The sequence below is a fragment of the Marmota flaviventris genome, chromosome 13 (assembly GCF_047511675.1).
Source record: "Marmota flaviventris isolate mMarFla1 chromosome 13, mMarFla1.hap1, whole genome shotgun sequence".
NCBI classification, from domain to species: domain Eukaryota; kingdom Metazoa; phylum Chordata; class Mammalia; order Rodentia; family Sciuridae; genus Marmota; species Marmota flaviventris.
In genome coordinates this window covers 36,636,799-36,658,874 of record NC_092510.1, presented here as the reverse complement: position 1 = coordinate 36,658,874, position 22,076 = coordinate 36,636,799, and the positions used below count along the sequence as shown (strand labels likewise).

The 22,076-nt window shown below is 40.8% G+C and overlaps 1 protein-coding gene across 5 annotated transcripts in view; it reads right to left on the bottom strand.

Moving 5' to 3' along the window:
• The window catches only part of Kank1 (KN motif and ankyrin repeat domains 1), a 130,437-nt gene that overhangs the window by 69,988 nt on the left and 38,373 nt on the right, over nucleotides 1-22,076 (bottom strand). For 2 of the 5 annotated variants that reach the window (XM_027954776.2, XM_071600592.1), the window contains exon 1: nucleotides 3,373-3,459. The exons of 1 other annotated variant lie outside the window; for it this stretch is intronic. The gene's annotated coding sequence lies outside the window, so the exon portion shown is untranslated. Of the gene's footprint in view, nucleotides 1-2,963; nucleotides 2,988-3,132; nucleotides 3,178-3,372; nucleotides 3,460-22,076 lie in introns of those variants that run through there. 2 more of the 5 variants (XM_071600590.1, XM_071600591.1) reach the window with 2 other exon arrangements.

Below are 22,076 nucleotides of genomic sequence, written 5' to 3'. Positions count from 1 at the left end.
AACTACAATGAGATGCCACCTCACACCTGTTAGAATGGCCACTAACCTCGCCCCCCCCCCCAAAAAAAAAAAACAAAAACAGAAAATAACATGTGTGGGTAACAGGTGGAGAAACTGGAATGTTTGTACAATAGCCACATGATTGCAAAATGATGCAGCTGTAGCGGAAGTCCCCACCCCCGTCCCTCCCAATAAGAAATAGAACTGTTGTATGATCCCACAATCCCACTTCTTGGTATTTATCCAAAATAACTGAAACGGGAACCTGGACAGATATTTGTATCCCTGTATTCACTACAGAATTGTTAGCCAACTTGTAGATGACAACCTCCATGTCCACTGACAGATGAGTAAAGAAAATGTGGTCTATGCACATGGCAGGATGGTACAGGAAATCCTATCCTATGGCTAGGATACACATGTGGACCATACATGTAGGCTACAATATGGATAAACCTTGAGGGCATTAGGCAAAGTGAAATAAACGAACCACAGAAAGCCAAATAAAGCCAAATACTGCATGACTTCATTTACATGAGTTATCTAAAGTGACCAAACAAATACAAATACAATACAAACAAAGCAGAACACTGGTGCCAAGGGCTGGAGGGAGGGAGAGGTAGGGAACTCTTCAATGAGTGCAGTTTCAGTCCTGCAAGATGCAAAAAGGATTTTGAAGATGAAAAGAGGAGTCTAGGGATCTATTACACAACTGTGCATACATAGTTAACAATCAGCATTGTAATGTACACTTAAAACCTTGAGAGTAATCTATATGTTTTTAAACACAACGATGAAGTTCAGTCTAACATCTACAGTGCCCCAATCACACTCAAGGTCAAACTGCTCTCCACAAGTCAGGCAGGCAGTTTAGCAAATCTTGAATGTTACTTTCCTCTAGTTTAAATAAATCTCACTTGAGCTTTTCCCCTTTTAAATATGGAGACTTAAAAAAAAAAAAGAACATTTTAATTGTCATGTTTTTGTTTTTTCCTGCTGGGACAAGCACAGTACTCTCACAGCTCTGGTGATTGGAATCAAGCTTGGCTTCGCAAATTCCAGAGCACAAGGTTTCAGGAAAAGTTATAGCCAGAGGTTCAACTCAAAGATTTAAAAAGGCAGGGGAAGGGGGGAGCTGAACTTGTGGTGGAGTTATCATTTGAAAATTGGAAATGGCTGGGTGTGGTGCCATGAGCCTGTAATCCCAGTACCTTGGGAGGCTGAGGCAGGAGGATCACAAGTTCAAGCCAAACCTTAACAACTCAGCAAGACCCTATCTCAAAAGAAAAAAGAAAAAACAAAAAGGGCTGGGGATGTGACTTAGTTGTTAAGCACCCTAAGTTCAATTCCCGGTACTAAAAAAATAAAAATGACTAAAAATTTTGTTTCCTCCTAGCTCCCATCCCACTAAGGGATGCTTGGAGAATAGCTATGTGGAGACAGTCTGACCATTGACAGGCCACACCCAGGTAGGAGAGCCTTGTTCCCTGGTTAGCAGGGGAAGGAGCCAGAGGGAGAACTAATGGACCATCCTCAGCAACTTCAAGCAGTGAGACGCTACAATAGTGTCCTCTGAGGTCCAGTTCAAATGCCATCAGCCACTTGTGAACTGTTCAGTTGGGGAAAACCAACAGACTGGGGAAGCGGATCCCATAGCTGCAACTGAAACCCTTCCTCCTCAGAGGCCCTGCCTCTTCCTTTCCCCCTTCAAAAGGGTGTGAGGGCAGCCTCTACTCCCGTACAATAGGAAAAGTACAAGGATGGAATCTAGCAGAGGAAAGGCTTCATGCCCGCCTGACCCAGGCTGCAAAGGTTGGGCTCAAGTCAGAAAGAGGCTGAACCTGTGTTTCAACAAGGCCGACTCCCAGGGCCAGCAGAATCACCACTGCCAAAGCACTTCCTAAAAAATGCATATTTATTTTTCTCCCTCACTTAGGTATGCTTCTAGGAACTAAGCAGGGTCACAGGATCAAAGCATGAATGGATAAGGAAATGATAATTGAGTAGAGATTAAATTCTACAGTCCCATGGGTTGTTTGAAAACAAGCGATGCTCCATTAGGGTTTAGCCAATAGCAACAGTATCTCCCCCAAATCTGATAACATAGCACCCAAAACTCTCCCCCAAGATTCAGATTTTATGAGTTCGGCATGGGGTTGAAATTTATATTTTTGACATACATCCCCAAGTGATTCCAGTTATGAGAGATGCTGCTTTATAGGATGCTTTTTCTCTAAGCAATGTTTTGCTCTAGACTAGTCATGGCAGTAGTACCAGGGAACATAGTAGAAATGCATATTCCTAAAATCTGTCCTGGGCTACTGATCAGAAAGTCTCCAGGAAAGCCTAGTGGTATCTGTGTTCACAGTTGATTTGAATGCCACTGCACAAGACCATTCTCCAAACCCTCATATCATTTAAGATGACATTACCTACTCTCATTCAAAGGCCCTATTTTTGTTGAGAAGCACAAAAAATACTGGCCTGGCTTCATTTTGAGCCTAGGCCTGTCACATAAGAGAGCTGTGCTCTTCCAGGGAGCAGGATGAAGGAACATAATAAAGACAGTTTGGGGATGACCATGAAACAGACATGTTGAAAGGAACAGAGTGTAGCACAGTGCAAGTTTTAGGAAAAGTTATAGCAGTTGTGCTAGTGAGCTGGAAAGTATCGTTCATTGCAAAGACAATCTAACATCACAATCAGCAAAGAAACCATCACGTCTGATGTGATGAACCTTATTCACGTTGCTGGTATCCATCTCTCTTTTGTCTTTCCATACTATTATTTTGGCAAGAAACATGTTTACCAAACAGATATGAAAACTAACTCCTAGCTCCATAGGATCCAAATGCAAGAGAAATACTGGAGAATGTGAGGAGCACAAGACAAAAGGCAAAACAGCACAGGAAACCTTTAAAGGGTTCCTGGAACCTCCAAAACCAAAGGGAGTGGTACCTTACCTCAGTATGCATGAATTGTTGAAGGGAGAAGGTCTGCAATCTGTATTAGAAATCCAAAAGATGCCAGACCCAAGGAAGGTCACCCACCTTGGAATTCCCATGCTTTTCACTGGATGAAATATTTCACAATTTCATGTTTTAAGATATGAAGGAAAATTTATCCTCTTACCTGGAAACCTTCTCTGGCTTGAAAAGTTGCTATGAGCTGGATAGGAGTAGGGGGAGAGAGATGGGAGGGGGTTAGGGGGGTAGGGGAAATAGAGAGAGAGAGAGACAGACAGACAGAGACACACACACACACACACACACACACACTGACCCCAAAGCAGAACTTGGAGATAGTAGTGGCAGCATTACATAGCACAGGTGCTGAGAACCACATTTTCAGCTCAACTTGGCCTCAACCCACCTTTAAGACTCTGGGAAGTTAAATGCTTGGGGCCTCAGATTCTTCTTGGCTGGACTGAACAGCTCTAATGACACTTCCAGATCTGACTGATATTCTATGAGTGTGTTCTTCTAAATCCTGGGCCCAAAGGGGAATGCAAAGCTCCCTTGGGTCGATGTTGCCTAATAAAGTAAGACCATATGGGATGCTGTGCATGGGTCAGCAGGATTCAGGGCTTGCCTCTCAGAAGATCCTCTGGTACAGAGGTCACTAGACAGAGTTTCTCTCAGTCAATGCCAGGGACACTGAAATGACTGGGGCTCTATTTCTCTTTTAATTCAGCTCCCCAAGAGGCTGCTTTATTCTGCCTCTCCCAAATTAAGTATTCTATTCCCACTCAAAGCAATACTAGTAAAAATTTAGCAATAAACAAAAGCATATTTTAAAAAGTTTTTAAAAAATCAACTATAATTCCACTACTATTAGCATTTGGGGGTGTAGCTCAGTAGTAGAGCACTTGCCTAACACGTGTGAAGCCCTGGGTTCCATCCCCAGTGCAGAGAGAAAAAAAAAAAAAGTGTTCAGGTTTCCAATTCTTTCTTGTGCTTATATAAACGTTTATTTTAAAATGTTACCATATAACTTTAACATTGTATCACAGCCATCTTTTGAAGACAGTAATTATTTCTCTTACTGGTTGCATAGCATTTTCTTTCATATTTGTTCTGTATTATATCTTACCTTCTTTTATTACTGAATATTTAGATTATTACCGATATTTTCACACTGTAGCACTCTAATGAATATACTTTTCAATATAGCTTCGTGTACTTGTCCAGTGCTGGGAGCCATTTGGGGGCCAATGGCTATATGCTGGACCGGTAGTCAGTGACGGGTATGATCCAATTGCAGTGGTATCAACCTAAGACAGGAGGCTGACGCCTAAAGGTCAGTTTTCCGATGACGGGTAAGAACCATATGTTGAATTGGACAACCTACCAGGCACGGTCCTTAAGCCACATTAACCTCACTCCCCCACTGGCACCAAGGCCAAATTTGGGGGCCAACAGAGGTGAGGCAAAGAACCTCACCCCCCCACTGGTGCATAGACCTATCCACAAGTATGGCTGTATGCTGGACCGGTAGTCAGTGACGGGTATGATTCAATTGCAGTGGTATCAACCTAAGACAGGAGGCTGACGCCTAAAGGTCAGTTTTCCGATGACGGGTAAGAACCATATGTTGAATTGGACAACCCACCAGGCATGGTCCTTAAGCCACATTGCTTGTTGTTTAATTAATCAGAAGGGGGGAGATGCTGGGAGCCATTAGCCAAGTAGGTATGACAATTTCCTTGCCAGCGTACCCCATGTTGCAGTGACATTGAATGTAGGTGACCTTGCTCAAGGACCAAGGCGGATTAGGGCGTTCCCGGTTTAGGTTCCAGGTTTAAGGTTTAAGATTATTCCTGCTGGGAATAGGGCGTATCCTGCTGCCTGAGTTCCCCTTGAGTTCTCACGGGATTCAGACAGTATATTTTGGAGATAGAAGCCCAGTAGATGTGGATTTGGGCAGAGAACGTGGATTTCCCCAGAACGTGATTGTAGACGGCTGGTGTGAGTTCGGGAATAAAGAGTTGCTGTTTGAATCTACAAGCTGTGTGGTGGCTCGTGATTGTGTGCCCAGCCAGACTGCGGCAGTCCAGTAATTTCTTTTAAGTAAATTCCAAGAAGTAGGTTTGTGAGATAAAAAGATGGAGCTTATACATATCAAACAATATGTACAATGTTGGACTGCCCCCTAGAAAGGAGGCACCAATTTATACCCTCACCCAAAACCTCACAGGAGGGACAATGAAACAGGCCTCTATTTCTTTTTTTTTTTAATATCATATATAAAAATATAAAAATAAATAAATACATATATTTATATATTTTTTTAGCTATAGGTGGAAACAATACCTTTATTTTATTTTTATGTGATGCTGAGGATTGAATCCAGTGTCTCATGCATGCTAGGTGAGTGCTCTACCTCTGAGCCACAACCCCAGCCCCAGGCCTCTATTTCTAAGTCTGTTGCTTTGAATACAGTAAACACATCCTTCAAAACAATCAAAATTTCTATGTATAATTAATGAACTGAAGTTTGGGTTTAATGTTGGCTATTCAACATGGGATTCTATGTTTATTCTTCATCCTTGACTCAGAGCAATTTATGTTAAAAAACTCAACTCCTCTATGTTCTATGAACATCATTCATGGACAACAAGTTTAAGAACCAGAAATCCTTGACTTAATGGAGAATGCTTCACTGCTCACTGCATTATAAGGGGCTTGAAATGGAACAATTAGAACAGAGACTTCTGTCCTAGGACTGAAGAGTATGTTTTCAGAAAACACAATTGGGAACAAAGTTGACTTCAAGGTACCTTCTATGATAAGTACTCCTCCATCCTCTTAACAGAGGGTGTACCCAATGCTTGGGGCTCACTCTGCCCACCCAAATAAGCAGCTGCTTAGGGGAAGAGCTGGTAAACCACAGAAGAAATTTTTAGCTACTGCTGCCACTGCAAGGTCAGAGTCTTAAATTAGTTTCATGGAAGCAGATATAAATAAAACCAAATAGGGATTATATAAAAATACAAATTTTTAGAAAATTTGAAGCCACAAAAAGGGTTTTTGTTTTAAAGACAAAGAACAAGTAGTAAAACAGGGGACACACACACATAGACACACACTCTCTACTGCGTTGTATGGTTATAACTTAGTTGCATGCTTTCACAATTGAAATCCAAATTCTTCCTTTTGCAGATGAGGACATTTTGTGAAATAGCAGGTTAAACAGCCAGAACACAGTCACATAAAGTAATTAGTAGTGAACCCAGTGCCTTATTTAGAGGTGCAGAGAGAGGTTGGCACGTAACTTTTTTCCACTGAGGGAAGCAGGGGGAATGGAACTTTCCTCTCCTTTCACTGGCTATCTATCTTCTTAGTCTCTGGCCTCTTCCCTTCCCCTGCGTCCCTTTCCTCCTGGCCCAATTAGATACAAAGAAGCCAGTTACTGGAATTCGGGTTCTAGTAGTTTTCACAGTGAGAACACCAGGCCTCTGCTGGGGATACCTTAAGATTTTTAGAGACTGGGAACAATATTTGAGTCCTAGTTGTCTGGGAGGTTCTCTAGCCTCTAACACACAGCTGTTCCTGACAGTCGGGGGTCCCAGGTGTGCCACTCTTAACTGGCCTATGGTGCAACAGTGACATCCAGAGTTGGAGCCAGTTCAAGCACACTTTTCCTGACAATATGCTACTCAAGTTGTGTGGCACAGGCTTGGGGGTTTGCGAGTGGGGGTCCCACAACACAGGCATCCCCTAGATCTAGATGGAAACCAGAATTTTAGGCCCCTATCCCAGACTAAGTCAGAATCTGTATTTCAATAAGAGCATCATATTAAAAGGTGAGAAGCACTGTTTTAACAAAGATTTTTCACTACTGTTCCCTTGTTGGAGAGTAAAATGCAGAAAGCACTAAAAATGTCCCATCCCATTGATTTTTCTTTATTCACATTTCTTTGGGGCTCCTAAGCACAGAGACCAACCCTAAACTCCAATATAGCTGTCAACAGAGAAAGGCAGAGTTATGCATTTGATTTTAACTAAGCATAACTTGCCTTGAACTTTTTTCCCCAGAAAAAGCTGGGAGTGCATATAAAAAAATAGTTTAGTATCCCTTTGGCCTTTATACAAATTTCATATTAATGCTGGCAGGAAGGGACAGTTTCATTCTATAATATTGGGAATTGCAAGCAGTCACACAAAATGTCACCTTTCCCTTTGCTATGAAAATACAGGGCTGCAGAATTTTCTCTTTCTTACACCGGAAGGGGCATGCAGAAGCCAGCCCCCTCCCCTCCCCTTGGCTCCTACCAGGGGAGTTACAGGGAGGAGGTAACAGACCTGTTTTACACCTCCTTGGTTGGCTGACATGGGTGAATGATGGTTCAAAATGGGATCAATACCATCTTCATGCATGTGCTCCCGCGGAATGAAAACCTTGATGGGTTTTCAGGAGGAATGTCAGTCTTCAAGCTCCAACAAGCCGTGCTATAGTGAAAACTGTTCAAAGTGTCAAAGCTGCTGTTCTGTGCCAGGGTGAACAAACACATGCTTTAGTCTTAACAGCTCATTAGGAAACCTTCTGTGATGTGTAGCTATAATCAGACACTACTGACTTAAATCTGCAAGTTGCATTCCATGATATTACTGAAGCAAATCCATACTTTGTGAGTTAGTTCACTGGTTAAGGTCAGTTATCACAGATCTTTACAATTCCAGTAGTTTGCTGGCTCCTCATTTAATTTTTTTTTCTATGCCTCGAGCCAGTATGACCAGGTAACTTAAGGTTCAAATCAGAAATGTTTTTAGACTATTAAAATGCAGGGCTGGGGTTGTGGCTCGAGCGCCCACCTCACATGTGTGAGACCCTGAGTTCGATCCTCAGTACCACATAAAAATAAATAAACAAAATAAAGATATTGTGCCCATGTATAACTAAAAAAATATTTTAAAAAATAAATAAAATGCAAAATAAATGGGATACCAGGATAAAAGGTATAAAGTAGGACTGTCCCAGGCAAATTGGGTCAGTAATTTCTTTACTTTTAAAGAATTTTATTATTTTTTTAATGAAGAGGGAGGGGACTAACAATAAGTAGAAATAATTGCAGATTGCTAAAAAGACAAGAAAGCAACTGTAAAGCAGGCATGTCTATGGATCCCTATGTAATGAGACTCAACACATTTTTACTAATGAGATACAATAAAAACACACTGCAGGGGGCTTTAGGTTATCAATGTCAAGAAGCTGTGCTGCTCCCAGGGTCATCATCAATTAAATGTAACAAACAACATGACTTCTGGAATGGGAGGCTCCTGTGAATGCAAGTGCACTCTCTCCTGGGAATTGCATCCACAGGTTTCCCCACCTTAACCACAGAGTCGCCTGTAATTTCTACATGGTGTCAGGATATGTCCTCCCAGCTTCTATTTTAAACCAAACATGACAACAGACACGTCCTCAGCTTTACAACTTTTTGCAATGTTTTCACATGTACTACCTTAGTGAAGCTTCAACACAGCTTTGTGAGATTCTTCTCCCCCTGAAACAGATAAAGAACTGGAAAGTGAGGTTGCTCCACTTGGCATGTGATTGAAACAGCATTTTTTTTACTGTACTTTTGATCCTACTGTATTGCTTTTCACCACTGGGCTTTAAGTTTTTCTAGTACAATTGTATTTTGAATGGATGGACATACTCCATAAGAAAAGGAATTGCACATTTCTTTTTGTCTTACTTTATGACCCAGAAAAGGCAAATCTTGATATATATATATATCTCCATTTAAAAAAAAATGGTGTGGAGATGATCCTATTGCAGAAAGATAAAAGAAACAAAGGATCTACTACTCTATAGTTAATACAGCTTTAAGATAGAAGGGTACCCAGAGGGAGTTGAATTTTAGGGCTGGGGATGTAGCTCAGTGGTAGAGCATTTGCCTAACACGTGAGGCACTGTGTTCAATTCTTAGCACCACAAATAATAATAATAATAATAATAATAATAATAATAATAATAATAATAATAAAATAAATAGAATAAAAGTATTGTGTTCATCTAAAACTAAATACACACACACACACACACACACACACGTGAAAGTAAGTAGAGGATTGTAAGTCCTGGATCAGCTATATCCTTCCATCTTCTTTACAATTTCCTTAGACTTCCACATCTCTATGGAACACTTTCCCCAAACTATCCATTCAAGGGCTCTTAGATTAGGGCTAATATTTCATATCTCTGGCATATGTAAGTGTGGGCCAGAACAAGAACTAGGGTTGTTTAGTACTTCAGAATCTGATCTTCTGTTTTGTTTTTGGGGGATGGTGGTGGTGGTAGTGCTGGGGATAAAGTCATATTTGCTGTTCCAAGTCAACGGGTAAAAACATAGCTTGGCACACCTCATGGGGTTGTGGTGAGAAGCAGGCTCCCAACAATTCTCTCAGTGCCTCCCCTCCTCTGACACCCTAAATGCACACAACTCTTGAGAGATCTCTCCTTGAGGCTACTCCCTTGGGACAAACTGTATTTTTTTTTTTTTTTTTTTGGAGAAAGATGGAATTAAATATATACTTTTAAAATGAAAGAGTACAGACACTAAAAAAACTGTACTAGTTTTCAATACTTTTCACTACTTTGGGATTCAACCAATGCCAAAGATGGCTATAATGGCTTGTTTATATGTCATGGAAAAGCACAGAAAGAAACCAAAGAGGCATAAAGTGATAGTTTTAAATTTAAATTTCTGTTTGTTTATTTCTTGTATGTAATAAAAAATATAGCAATTTATAATGTCCAGAAATAATGTAACACATTTCTATATAATAACAAACTGACTTATCCAGAACTTAGCTGTCTAGCCATGGATCTGAAACACTAATGAGAACAGAATATAATCAACTAAGAAAATAAAATATCTAAGAATTTAACTTACACAGAAGTCTACACTCATGACCAGTTTACCTACAGTTCTATTTTAACTTTGGTTGTGTCCCTCCACCCCCACTAGCCTTGGTCAGATTACAAGGCCATGGTTTCAGAAAGGCACAGCATCTCAAAAGCAAATTACTGTAATAAGGGAATTGATTTTAAATATTTTCAAAGAAGCACTTTTGGGCACAGAGCTCTGTAATCTGTACAGTTCCTCGAGACACTTATTACAGCCCAATTCATTACCAAGAGTGATAGACCTAGTGCACTAGAGATCAGATCATATTCAATATATTGTTTAAGAAAGTCTAAGTACACAGTTTCAGAAACTTTTAACAACAAAATTATTAAAGTGACAGGAATAGAAAAGATATAATTAGAGGGCCAAACCTTGTGCCAATGGAAAGTTTGGCTATCGAGAACAACTTATTCCTGATGAAAAAATATAGTCTATTTTTTAATTGTTTTTTAAGTATGTTTTTCCTTTTATCTCCTTGTGCCTGGTCATAATCATGTTTTCCACAGGTCGACATGACTGTCAATAGGTATCCTAAAGAACTTAGAAAAACTCATAGAAAACTAAGGTGGTGCAATAACCTCCATAGGGATCGGCTCTGGCTGAACTGTGAGCTCTGTGGGGCTCAGACATGCCACAATCTGGACATAGCCTAGACCCCTGCCCCACGTATGTGAGCATTTAAATCTTTTATTTTTTGGATCAATCATAGAAACAATTTCTGAACTATTTACCTTGCTTTCGTTGTACATACCAATGCATATATATCATTTTTTTAATCATTAGATATTTCATTTCTTAAAAATGTGAATTCTTTATTTCACTGATTATTAGCCTAAGGTCTAGTTCTCAAACTTCAAATATTTCAGAGTAGAACTCAATTTCTTTTTACCAATGTTAATGGAAATTGATGATTCTTTTCAAAGGAATAGAACACAATCTCAAGTCATAGATACTTATCATCTTGATTGAAATCTTAGTGACCACATTGATTTAAAAATCTGTGCTCTGGCAGGAGGATTATGAGTTCAAAGCCAGCCTCAGCAACTTAGCAAGGCCCTAAGCAACTCAGTGAGACCCTATCTCAAAATGAAATACAAAAAAGGGCTGGTGATATGGCTCAGTGGGTAAGTGCCCCTGGGGTTCAATTCCCAGAACTACCACCCCCCCCCCCAAAAAAAAAGAAAAGAAAAAAAAAATCTGTGCTCTGTTTAGCTGCCTTCCCAGAAGATAATATAGGTTCTTCAGACCAGGGTCTGAAAAACACCAGGGTCAAGTCTATTTCAGGTCCCTCTGTTACAGAGGTGAAAAGGAGTGGCATTACCACAGAGCAACTCCGATAATCAACATGACTCCAAGTAATGACACACCCACACTGCAAGAGACCTTGCTGTTCCCACATGCAAAACAAACCAAAGAAAAGTCTAGATCATTTGTTTAAAACTTATTTGCTTTTATACCAAATTTTTATGGGAGAAGGCCCTTCCAAGTTTGCACCAATATTTTGAGGAAACAATAAACAAAACTATATCACAAAAAAGAGTATCTTATTCTGCAGAAGAAATATTTAAAGAGTTAATATTGAAAGTTGTAAATAGTAAAAAGCAGACCTTCAAATAATAAGTATTGTAAGATACACTTCAAGATATTTGCAAGCAGTGATTTTGAAAAGCTTATGAAAGTTCTGGACCTTCTCATCAGAAAATGCAGGTACACACATGCCCAAAAACATCTGTATGGTATTTCAAAGAGAGATGGAGATAGAGAAATGTCATTCCCACCCCCTCTCAGCATATTCTTAGTTCAAAACTTTCATTTTGAAAATGCATACAAGTATCCTTTGTGGATCTATAATAAAATTTCTTTTAACTTTTGTTTTAAAGCATAAGATCTGTTCAAGTTGTGATTTAACCAGGCACTTAAAAGTGACCTTGCCTGGGCTATTTTCATGTTTCCAAATAGGCTTTACTCTGTTTTGTTTACAAAAAGATTCCAACAAACCTAACATAAAACTGTAAAGTAGAAAAAAAAAAAAACAATAAATTTATTCAGTCACAAACACACACATTTAAAAAAAAAAAACAAAAAAAACTTTGGTACCACCAAGGATACTTACCCACATTATCATTTCAACTCTGGCTTTACAGAGGGGAAAAGCAGGCTGCCAAAGGAAGGCCCAAAAATAAAACTCTCAAAATACCAAAAGGAGGCACCAACTTCCTTCCATCCACAGTTGAAGGTCACTGATGGAGTGGGGAAAAAAAGGGACAGGCACCTATTTATCATGAAGGACATAGAAATAAATTTGCCTCTAGACATTTAAGGACATTTTTCGAATAAGGATTACCAGGCACAAAAGTTCTTGTCTGGCTTGAGTTTTTCTCCACAAAGATAGAGAACTTTATCAGCTGACAATGCAGATAAATGCAACCATCTCTCGGTTCTGGTGACGGAGTATGTCCAAGAATCAAGAATTTTGGACAGGAAATGTACAACAGTCAGTTTATGTGCTACCAAGTAGTGAGATCAAATACTTGCTAAAAAAACAACAACAACAAAAAACACCAGTCTTGCCAGCTAAGCTCTGCTCTCATCTTTCCAGTTTTTTATTTGCTTAAGTGTAAATCAATTTAGAGAAGCTACTATGAAAACAGTGTCTTTTTTTTAAGGTTAGGGAGGACAAGGAAATGGTTCTGTCTGTGTGACCCTCAAAAAGAAAGGCTATTCCCTTCCACTATTTTTCTTTATTGGTTCTTTTTAGTTATAAATGACAGTAGAATCTATTTTGATGTAATTATACACACATGGAATATATTTTAGTCTAATTAGGACCCCAGTCTTGTGGATGTACAGGATGGTGAGATTTCCTTGGTACATATATAAATACCCCACTATCTTTATAACAAATATGGTGACTTAACTGTCAAGTTTTCTGTGGACCTGTTTGTTCCAGGGCCTTTCACATTATTATGCTACAGAGGTAACAAGTCCAAAGACACAATTAGGAGAGAGGTAAAAATCCAGTAACTGCTGCGTAAAAATTAGTGGTTTAACCCACTGAGAGATGAGCCAACAGCTCATCTGAGTTCAACCTTCCAGATTATAGGCATCAATTCCCCAATAAAAACAAAGCATACTTGTGGTGACAGAAAGTAGATTAATGGCTGCTCAGGGTGGAGGGGGGATGGGAGGGTAGGAGGAAATGGCTTATGACAGCTGGTGAGGATGGGTTTTCCTTGTGGAGTGATGAAAATGTTTTAATACTGTTTGTGATGGCTTTGCATAATTCTGTGAATCTACTAACCAACCACCACTAAATTGTACACTGGTTAAACAGCATGCTTTATGAATTATACTTCAATGAAACTATTATTTTAAAAAAAAGTCTGAACAGTGTTGACATTAAGATCAGGGTCAGCTGGTAGGAGAAGATTAAGGCATGATGAAAGGTATTAGAAGAAAAGGCAAGAGAACAAGATGTATGAGAGAAAGCACTTTGGGGCCTCCAACAACCAAGGCCCAGCCGAGCATCCCTGAGGTCAGAACTTGAGGAGGCCTCTGATAACTTCAGTGCAGGGCCTTTGCCTTAAAATTCCTTGGAATTCCAAAGCTTGGTAGACTATCCTGGACTTTGCAAGCAGTTCCATTTATGTGTTGTGGTGGTGGAGATGGTCTTATTAGTCATTTAACAAAACAAGCCATATCTTGGGAAGGCTATATAAGACACTAGGAAAGAGTGAGGACTACCAAGGTGGATGCTTGACCTGGCTTCCCACGACCAAAGCAAACCTCTGATGAGGAAGATTCTAATGCAGGAAACAACAATTAGGTGAAAGACTTTCATTTGTTTATCTGACAAAGATGGCATATGCACACCTGCCCAAACTCCCTCTAAACATGCTGTACACATCTAATTGCATTAATTATCACTTCCACAGGGATCATTGTCTCTTTCAGCTGAATTTCTCACCATCACAGGGTTCTTCCAAACACAGGCCTACATTTCTCTGGCTTGAAGTAACATTGGTGGTAAATGGAAAGTTGGTTGGGGTTACAATATGGCTCTGGGTCAACATCTATTAAAAACTGACATCAAAATTTAGCGCTTCCTTTTCCAATTTCATCATATCACAGGCAGTTATTTTAAAATCTGAGCAGCCAGGAGTCCTCAGTTTCCTAAAGGCATAGGGTTGGGAGGAGGGCTCTTAAGTCCCTCAGTTCTGGAGCTACCCTAAAAAGAAGCTGTGCACAATGAGATCTGAAGACTGCTCAAGTCTGAATGTTGGTCCCTCCCCATACCCCCCAAATGTTGCAACAACACCCAGGGTGATGGTATGGCAGAGCCTTTGGGGGTGATCAGTTCATGAGGGAACCAGTACTCTAGAGGCACTTTACTCCTTTAACCTAAGTCTCCACAAATGCATTTGACTATTAATTTTGTGTATTTTAAAACTAAATGAAATACATAATACATAAAAGACTACATCTCAATGTAAGATTTACATTCCTACAGGGACCCCATAAAAACACTCTTTAAAACATACTTTTCCCCACAAATCTGATACTAAATACTTTTTGTTTTACTTAACAAGTTTCTTTACAACTGTCATTCTAATTAGGATTAAATTCCACACTATTTCCCTTAAACAGACACCCTCCCTACAGTAATAGGTGTGTCAAGAGCCCACTTTGTCCCATATGCAGATTGATCTTGCATGGTTTCCTGAACAGTGCCACGCCCTTCTGCCTTCTTGTGCTTCAGGCTCTAAGCAAGATCTCTTAGTCTGGGCTACTGTAACAACAATACCACTGAAGGGTAATTGATGACTGACACAGTGAAATGGATGGCAGAGAGAAGATCACTCTGGAGGAGTCAGAAGAGAAAATTTCAATACTGACACTGATTTGAGGATGGGGGGAATCCATAGAAGGGAATTATGAGGTACCACATACTTCTTCAACAGAAGTCAAATTTAACAAGTTTATGGCAGACAACAAAGTTGATCCACTTCAAAATAACGGATAACTCAAAGTTTGCCCAGAACCTGGGAGTAAAGAACTAACGCACTCTTTCCCAAATATTCTACCTCTAACAAGACACATTTGGGACACGCCACACATTTGGTGCCAACAATGTCATTTTAGCCCCAATGCTTAGGGAATGAAGATTTATCAGAGACCATTTATGTGCTTATTCTGAATAAAAATAGAATATCCTGACATAGCAGAGGGGGAGGAGCTACAGATCTTGGAAGGCAAGATGACGACCAAGTGAGCAAAACCTTAAGAGAGGTGCAGAAGAGGAGAAAGCAGTGCTTAACCAGCTCAAGGCAGACTTCTGCCCAGCAGGCTCTCTGGGCACGATGGGACAGACACACAGCAGGAGCAGGAGCACAGCACCTGAGTCAGCAAACTCACTGCCTATTTCCACTTGGCTGAGTCCTGTTTGCAATTAGCCTCTGACTCAGATGGTGAGACCATCTGCAGTTTCATGTTGTCATGTTGGACTGACCACAGAATTTCAGGCAGTGACAGGGGACTGGCACCAGTCTTCATATTACTAGCCTGTCAACAGAATCTTTGGAACTGGAAGATTCTATGATATACCCTGAATGTATTAAGACGTTTAAAAAACTGATGCAAAGCTTTAATAATTACGGAGTGGGTGGAGAAAGAACCACAACAGTATACTTCTTGGATGAGCAATGTCTTAATCTACCACTAATCACAGAGTGCACATAGCTAAGTCAACTTGTCCCTCAATGACTGCTTTGCTCATATCTTAATGGTTATCTTTTATAAGAATTGCTGGATCTTCCATTTCAGTATCCCCAAGAGTTACTGATACAACATAAGCTGGGATAGTGAGTAGCATGTCCATGGATGTGATGCTTCGCAATTTTGCAGCCATTTTGCCACCATGAAGAGCCAGTCTGAGGACACAAATACACAGTCAATGGCAGTATGGAATGCCAATAAGAACCAGGTCTCTTATCAGTGAGTCACTGACTCAATCATGGTTAAGGCAATTTCCTGCTTAAGGCAATTTCCCACCTGTCCCTATTTAAGAGTTCCTTTTAAAATCTATGATATATTGGAGAGTCTCACATGAAATGCTCTGAGTACCTACTATTAGGTATCTATTTAAAACAGTTTTAAATATTTAACCTGAAAAATATGCACTCATTTCTTGGTCATTTCCTGATCCAATAGGACTGTGCTTCTCCAAGGGTGGTCCCCAAGTTCAGCAGCATTATCATGACCAGAGAACAACTTCACACACATCCCCAGGCCTCACCCAGATTTGCTGTATCAGAGATCTTTGAGGGTAGGACCCAGCAAACCATTTAAATAAGAACATTAGTGACCCTGGTACGTGCTCAAGGGTAAGAACACATGCTGCAAAGAACAACTTACAACACCAGGCTCCAGTCATCATCAGTCATAACCAAGCAAATGCTGAACGATGCAAAAATGGGCCAGTAAGTACTGCCCTGCCCTCTAATTACTAAACAAGTACTGCCACAGATGGTGAAAGGCCAGAAAACAAGGAGCATTCAACAAAGGCTCACACAAAAGTTTTCACATCCTGACTGTGAATAGATAATGAGAATATCTGGTTGGGTCTGAAGCAAACAGAAAACGGAGGATCACAAACTTGAAAAAGAACAGAGCTGAAAGAAGGATAACTCTCCCAGTGAACTCAGAAATGTTTTCCTGACACAGCTGAAATGGAGGAGTTGCTGGAGAAGTGGAATAAAGTTGAACTTGTCAAAAGGCAGTGGGGGTGGGGGCATTTAGGTGAACAAAATGAAGCACTATATAAAATATTCCTCAGAGTGCAAAGGTCTGAACAGAGATCCAGAGGAGGGAGGCCATCTCTGAAGCAGCATGGTACAGGGCTCTGAAAGAGGTCAGCTTTCCAGGCCTGAAAGAAGGTTAAGGATGTTCTGAGTAGCATGCCTCTTAGGCTTCCCAATGACAAGTGACATTCCAGGTCTAGGCAATAACTTATCTGTTGACAGGGACAGTGGGGGCTTCCTTAGCATAGCCCTGAGTGCTGTAGAGAGCCAAGAAATCAAGGGGTGTTTACAACTAGATAGGGGAAAGGGAAGACGGAACTTAACCACCAAACTCACAAGAAATCATACATACCCTGCACAATCAGAGGTACAAATGAGAAATGTACCCAATGGCAACAGCTTAGACACGAATCCTGATAGAAGAGAAATTACTCTGAAAATTTTATACAAGAAGGGTTTTGCCTCTGGAATCTAGGAGCATGGCTCTCACCCTGGCTGCCCACTGGAATGGCTGGGGTACTTTCAAGCAAACAGACTGGGCCTGGGGATGTGGCTCGGTGGTAAAGTGCTTGCCTGGCATGTGTGCGGCCTGGGGTTGGATCACCAGTACCACCAACACAAAAACAAACAAAAAAACCAAGATCACACACACAAATAGACAAGGCCTTCCTGAGACCAACTGAGTCTCAAAATCAGGCTGGCATTGATGTATTTTTTTAAAACTTCCTAATAATTCTGATGTATAATGACTTATTGGAAAATATCAGGGGAAAAAATGAAGTAAAATCTAAAGCCTATATGTCCTGCACAGAAATGGAGCTCATGAATTTTTGTATACCTTTTTTGTTTTAACATGGTGTTGAGAAGTAAACCCAGTGCCCACAGGTGCTAGGCAAGTGCTGTACCACCGAGCCACAACTCCAGCCCAAGTTCATGATTTTTTATAAAGGGATAAAAAGGAATGTGGGTGAATGAAAAAAGAATACTAATAAATTGGGAATGTCACATTTACTTTTTCTTACTCCATTCATATAGAATTCCTAGTCTGGAAATGGAAAGGGATCCTTATTTTAAGTACTAGCCTGATCTCAGGGAGGTTTATTGTGAACAGGATGTAAAAGCATTTCCTTCTGTAGGTTATATTAGTCTGAATAACACTTTGGAGAAAGGGTTTTCATGAATAAAGTCAGGGTTTGTGGTCCTCTGAAGAGTATGCTATAGAACACAGAGAAGCAGAGACATGCCCTGAAGGACCTTCCACACCACTGCAGAGCTGTGACCTTCAGACAGATGCCTAGGGACATCAGGAGCAGGCCAGAGAAGAGCCATGGAGCAAAGGGATTTTGAGGACTTAGGGCTGCTCAGGATCTGGAGAGGCTTGGTGATAGTCAGGCACAAGGTTGTGTAAGGTCACCATGAAGAGGCTGGGGTGGAGTAAGAGGAGGAACACATGAAGAAGCCCTGGAGTCCTGAGGGCTGACACTCCACCCTCCATGTTGACTACCAAGGTAACCTACTCCCTGGCCAGTGACTGGTTTAGGAAAGGACATGCGACTCAATTCTGGTCAATGAGCTGTAAGGAAGCATTCCCTGAGGTGCTTCTGGGCAAAGTTTTTTTTGGCTTCTAAGAGAAATGCATAATGCCAGACTGTGTGCCATGCCTGGTAATCTGCACACACATTCTCAGACTGGCTCTGCCTAGAGACACAGTATCAGCACACGGAGACGGGTAGAGTCGGGTGCAGGAAGAACCTGGGCCTCTGGTCAATCAATTAACCTTTGAACTAACCACTGAATCAACTAACCTCAAAAGCTGCTCTCTAAAGTTATGAAAAAAAATTTAATTTTCCTTATTGTGTAAAACAATTTGATGCAAGGTTTTCTGGTGATTTTATTTGCATTTAAAACATATCTAAACGAGAAGACTAGAAAGATGAGTCAGAATGAGTTCCTGGGGTCCTGAAGGCCAGGTTCAGGAATCTGGATTTTGTTCTATGGCAAAGACTTTATTAAGTGGGAGTCTTGTGAAAAGGACTGGCTGGGAAAAAAGTTTATTTATCAACGGTCCATAGAAAGTTTTATTCCACAATCTTCTCATGGAACACTGAAAAAAAAAAAAAGTCAAGATTGGGAACAAAATGGGACAGAACCTCATAAGATGTGGAGGGAAACAGCCTCATTGCCTATGCTTTTTTACTTTGCAAAAACCCCATTCTTGCATAGTGACAGTCAATTAGAAATCCTCAGAGTAGTTCACTGGGATGGAAATGAGCCTTCTCCCCACTCAGAGAGGCAAAGTCCTGGTTACAGAGGCTTTTAGAACTTCATCCTCTTGGATGAAGGCCTTGCCTTGTGCCCTGAAGGTTGCTAAACCTGCTTATGAAAGAAACTATTAAAAAAAAAATTATAAGCTGCTTTATTTTGCATGAAACCTCCATCTGTACCAGTTAATACAATAAGTAATTATCTTCCCCATGCTTCCAATAATTATCTTTTCTAACCAGTTTTTAAAATAGTTTCCATTCAACTTTCCTTTTGACAATACAATTACTAAACCATTGATTCCTTTAACCTCTTCTCTTAGAGCCCCAAGGTAAAACCTAATTATGAAGACAAATAATTACATGCCCAGGATGTATCATCCAAAGATCAAAATCTAGGAGCATGGGGTTTCAGTAGTACTTTTGGCCAAGAAAGCCTGGAAATGCTGCCTGCCAATTCCTGATATTAAGTGGAAACATGAATTCTGACATCATCGGTGCATTGCTACTTTCTAGGCTTCACCAGTACCTTACATTGAGGATTAAATGTTACTTCCTTGGCGTTCAAAATCATAAGTGACTGTTAAGGGGTAGGTATGGTGTTCACCCTAGGGAGACAGGGATTAATACCATGGCCTCTGTAATCCTGGAATGCAGAGCTATGCTGGGGAAGTTGTGACAATGTAATTTCACTATGCATTAGGTAGTTGCCCTATTGGTGTGAGCTGAGAGTGGCAGAACCACACAGGTGCAGTAGATAAATGGGGTGTACTCAAAGGTCATGAGAGACACCACCCCTGAAGTGAGTCTTAAACATGAGTAAGTTGGCCCTGGAGGGGAGGAAGCACAGTCTTCAAAGAGGACAGGAGCAGATGCAGAGACCACAGGATGGGGTGTGTGCACAGAGCTGTGGGAAATTAAACAGGCAAGGGCTGGATGACTAAGGGCTTTCCATGCCCAGCTGAGGAGTTCGCATTTCATCCTGAAAGCAATGGGAAAGATACTGGGGCTCAGAAGCCACGGGATTGGGTTACCTTTTAGAAATTAATTCTCTGGATGAAATGAGAAGAATGACTTGCCCAAAGAAGGAAGAAGCAAAGAAACCCTTAGGAGTGTTCCAGGCTGGAGTACAGAGTAAGACTTAGAAGGGAGGTCTGGGCTGGAGACACCAACAAAGAGCCTCATGTGGGATCCAAGGGTGTAGAGCTGGTGGTCCTCAGAAGAGGAAGTCTTGTATCTTGAGGTGGAATATGATAGGGACCATAAAATTCTCTGGTTAAGGCTGCCTAGGGGAGAAGCTCCACAAATCCCAGGGTGCTGATGAGTCTTCACAGCATTTCATTTCCTTATGGGTCCCATAAACTTGGATAAACAATTCTGTTTGCTGGGCATAGAATGCACTACATACTTAGTCTACTGCCAACTTATAAATTCATACTCTTTCAAAACACTAACACTGAACAGAAATAACAAAAAAAGATATATATCATTCCTAGAATGGTTTATACCAACATATTTCTCCTTCTTACCAACCAGTAATACCCTCATTTTGCCTCTGTTAATCTTCAACAGACTTTGACTAAGCTTCCTATAGCCTCTCATCTTCTACCTGAACCAAGTCTTTCATTTTCTTCTCTTCTCTCTTTTTTTTTAAGTTGTAGTTGGCTACAATACTTTTATTTTATTTATTTATTTTTATTTTTATGTGGTGCTGAGGATGGAACCCAGGGCCTCGCATGTGATAGGCAAGCGCTCTACCACTGAGCCACAACCTCAGCCCTTCATTCTTATCATTATTCCCTTTGTTCTTAAAATGAGCACTCAGATTTCATCAGTAAAGAAGCTAATATATACAAACATATAAATATATACAAAGTGCCTAGTAAAGTGCCTGATACATAAAAGGCCCTCAGCAAATAAGCTATTATTGCCAGCTCCGTAAAACATTGTCCTCTCCCCAACTCACTGACTGGGGAGTCCGCCTGCCCACTTCTCTCCCTTTTGTTAGACTGGTTCTCTTTACATGGATGGGCACAGGAGATGGTATTATCTCTAACACATTTCCTCTATGGGCTACAACTATGAAGCTATGTAACTGAGATATTTGGGGTCTTCGAAGGGAGAAGAGAATCAATAATCATTTATTATTCATATGTGCCTCAGAAACCAATGTCCTTCTCTCAGGACATGTGCTTGGATATTTACAATTTGTTTGTATAGATGTACCTCAACAGGAGGCATGAGAATAGTTAAGTTACTGAATCAGAAAACGTCATCATTTTTCCTGGTAACTCATCTAAGCAGATGGCAAATGACTATTTTTATGGCTTGTTTCTCCATTACATGTAGAAATATTTATTAACATTGAATTTCTGTTGCACATGTGCAACCAGCAAGAAATCAAGCGAGGCATCTGCTACAGAGGCTAGGGGGAGGGCAAGTGAGTGTGGATCCCTTCTGGCTTTTGTCTTAGCAGATGAGCAAGACACATCTCAGGAACACCTGCCTGTTTCCCTGTAGCCAGAGTGTACCAGACAGGAGACCCCATGAACAGTCAGGGACAGCTATCATGACACTGCATCTCATCAAATCTGAGAAGTCAACAACCATGAGATGTATGTTATTTTATGTGTTACTGAGAAAGCAACAACTTCTAAGGCAGGAAACTGAACAGGGCAGCCCCATATGAAGCTGGGGCACCAAAAGGTCACAAAGAATCAACTATCCTGCGATCAAGAATGACAAGGAAACCCGTGTTTCAACCTGGGAACTGGGCGAGGGGGGAGGGCATCTCCCTGGATACCTGACCATTCTGAATCCACACCACCAGTGTGGTCCACATGCCCTCAGGCAGCATCTCCACACAGGTGCCAGTCTCGCAGAACTTCAAGAGACCAGCAGAGGTGAAATGCCTGAGCCATGGACTTCCAGGGGGTGACACAGGATGCTTCCTGATTTTAGATACATAAGAATACACACATCTGGGAGTAGAAAGAAACAAACTCTCATGCTGTGAGGCTCCTAACAGGAGTTACTCAGGGTCTAGAGTTGAGAATATCAAAATGGGAAGCAGTCAAGATAGAAACGAAAGTTCAGAAA